Here is a 3156-nt window from a genome sequence, read left to right as displayed (position 1 = left end):
GAAAATACTAGTTAGTTTTGTCGGCTTCCATAGCCGATGAAAATACTTGATATGCTCCAGTATTTTCGTCGGCCCACTGGCCGACGAAAATACTGGACGCCTGTTTAAAAAAATACTGGGCGCCTGCTAAAAGAAATAGCTGCTTCATAATAGTGTCAAAGTGTCATCCGAGATGCTATCTTCTCAGCTTGACAGTGTCAAAGTATTGGTAATTAGAATCAAGTTCAGAAATTTCCAAAACATACACTTGAATCAGGTAATTATGTATCATCAGATACTGGGACTAGAAACTTGCTAGGCTAAACAAACATTCTCAGCTTCTTGTAAATGAGAAAATAATACATTTTATAATTTCTAGCTCTTCGCATCAATTTTCTCTTCGGAATCAATCAAACTACAAGGTAACAAACATCTCAGCAAGGCGACCTGCCTTCCTTGGATCAATGCCCAATAATGTCCCAAGCTCATCAAAGCTGCAGAAATAAGGTGGGTTGGTTAGCAATTTGGCAAAAATAGATCCTAATTAATCTCAGTACACATAGAAGAACCAATTCACCTGATATTTGTGTAAAGTTTACTGGCACTAAGGAGATTATGCTCAATCATTGCCCGGTCAAGCACAGTGGACTTATCTGGCAATAAAGCTTTCTGTAGTTTTATAAAAAACAATCTGTCAAGGGCATCATAGATAAGAACTCCTACTCAAAAAGAGGGTATAGAGGTTCGCTAACTTGATGCGGCCTCAGCTCCCCTCTGCAAACGCATCGATTTCTGGTTTCCTCAAAATCCTTTCAAGATAAACCTGGTAAGTAATTGGTGTCATCAAGCATCCTGATAAAAAGGAACAGGTTAGAACCACCACTTAAGCATGTAAAACTCTATTCATATCTTTGAGAACAGTAAAGATAAAAGCCAGCTTCTACCTTATTCCTGAGTCCAAGTCAATCCCACTGAGCATTTGCGCTACTTTTGACCACTACTGTTCAGACTCATATAGTTCTGCAAGCTTCTCTCTAATCACTACAACCTGTGGATGAATAATCAGCCAAATTAGATATAAAAATTGTTATAAAAATTATTGATGTTTTTCCACTGCAGATTTTAACATCAAACAGATCTAATGTTTACAAGTTCAAAGCCTAACTTCTTTACATGCAAACAAATTCCATTGACTTCTATCATTGATATTGTGGTAGCATAGATCAGGACGTGCCAAGTAAACATCACTTCACAGAAAGATTTCAGTGCAACTTATAGAGGATGATGAACAAAATAAGGTGTCATTGAGGTAATTTTTTTCGACATGAGGCGCGCCCCATTTCCATTACTTAAAATGGAAATACAGATAGTCCAGCCCAAGGCCAAAGAAAAGAGGGAAACGGGGGATAGCCTAACAGCACGATCTGAACATGATTCATGACATAACGACCACAGGTTGAGCACCCAGGATTCCTAGGCACACACAGCTAGCAGGGGTTCCCTACCTGGGGGTGGTCCTGTGTAGTGCTTACCATAATTGTTAAAAGACACGGTTATGAATAACAAGAAAACAGATGGATTAATGCAGCAACGAATTTGCAGAAAGTGGAAATGTGGCCACAGAAAATAAAACTAAACACCCAACTTCCCCAAACGAACACCACAATTTACTATACATCCATTATCTGTATTCCTAAAATTTTACCGTTTACTGGATCAATAAATATGAGTAGATTCACAGAGGATACCAAGTCAATAGGCCTTTCTATCTATACCTAACATCAACCAAACTATATAAAATGGCGGGGAAGGCTGGAAAACTTGAGAGCATCCCCCTGGCCCTAAAACTTGTTATATCTTTATTTTGGAAACTAAGCATACAAAAATAATGGTGGCTAGCATAATAGAGCCGCTTCAACTGTTGCGTTAACACTTCACTAACGTTATTCAAATTTCCAAATCATTATAACACATAATTATTTAGCATTCTAAAAGAGTTCGGTCAACCAATTACAGTAAGCTATCAGTTCGATGTGTTGAAGCTAAAATAGTACTTTCTGGGACTTAAAATAGCATTCGCAGGGTGAAACCAAGTTGTCCTACCTGCTCCTCGAAGGAGACCACGCGCGGTTGGATCTGCGTGAGCGTGTAGTGGGCGACCTCATTCTGCGCGTCGGACTCCAGCTTCCCAAGGTCCTGCGCAAACGTCTGCAGCAGCCGCCACGACACCACGAGCGGCACCTCATCCGACACCACTGCAATCACACCAATTCCCACAACTTAAGCCACAAGAGAGCAAAATCTCCAAAAATCAACAGCTAGGGTTAGATCATAGTGCATTACTGTGGTCGGCGCGGGGCGGTGCGGGGGCGGCGCGCCGGAGGCTCGGGGGCGGGGCGGCGGGGGCGCGGGGGCCGCGCGGGGGTTGGGGTGGGGATAAAGAAAACGTGCGTGCATCGTGATAGCTATTTATATTAGGGCAACTATATTTTCGTTGGTCAAATTAGGCCGACGAAATTACTATTATTTTCATCGGCCTAGGTTAAGTCGACGAAAATATTTCCTTTGTTTCGTCGACTGTGACCAGGCCAACAAAAATAAGCGTAATTTCGTCGGTTCGGGAAGGCCAACGAAATAATTTAGTTGTTTTCGTCGGCTTGCCTTAGGCCGACGAAAATAAATGCGGCCGACGAAATTGAGCTGTTTTGGTGTAGCGAAGGGAACATGATAATCTTCAATAACCTCTCACGCCTTACGTGCTGCCTAGAGGGATGGGAATCGGATCGCGGATCCGAAACAATGTATATTTCTAACACGTTATCAGCGGCTCTTCACTGAGCTAAGGTATGTTGATCTTAATCTTCGCCGAATTCTTTCCTAGACAATTCGGATGATTCAGTAGAATTAGCAGCTCTGTTCAAATGCACAGTTCATGTATCATCATTACCATGCTAGAATAGATGTGCTCCAGTTCTTGATCTCTAGTACATCAGTTTTTTGTCTAGCAAATAGATATGCATTCGCATCTTGTATATGTAATCTTTCTTGTTGCCAATCAATATGTTCTCGGATGATTACAGATCGTTAATTAGTCTGTCCTCTAGTTCAGTTTATCTAGCTTTCGTACAATGCTCATTGTTCCTGCCGTTAATATTGGTAGACGTACAGTTTTGTGCT

The 3156-nt window shown here is 41.5% G+C and overlaps 1 long non-coding RNA gene across 1 annotated transcript; it reads right to left on the bottom strand.

Annotated features, from left to right (window-relative positions):
- Positions 1-335: 335 nt before the first annotated feature.
- LOC112875622 lies at positions 336-804 on the bottom strand. The gene is made up of 3 exons (XR_003225201.1): positions 732-804; positions 557-648; positions 336-473 (listed from the first exon to the last, which is right to left on the bottom strand). It is a non-coding gene; the product is annotated as an uncharacterized LOC112875622 (long non-coding RNA).
- Between the last annotated feature and the right edge of the window lie 2352 nt (positions 805-3156).

The sequence above is a fragment of the Panicum hallii genome, chromosome 1 (assembly GCF_002211085.1).
Source record: "Panicum hallii strain FIL2 chromosome 1, PHallii_v3.1, whole genome shotgun sequence".
Lineage (NCBI taxonomy): Eukaryota > Viridiplantae > Streptophyta > Magnoliopsida > Poales > Poaceae > Panicum > Panicum hallii.
Note: the sequence above shows the minus strand (reverse complement) of the source record. Positions and strands in the feature narration are given on the sequence as shown.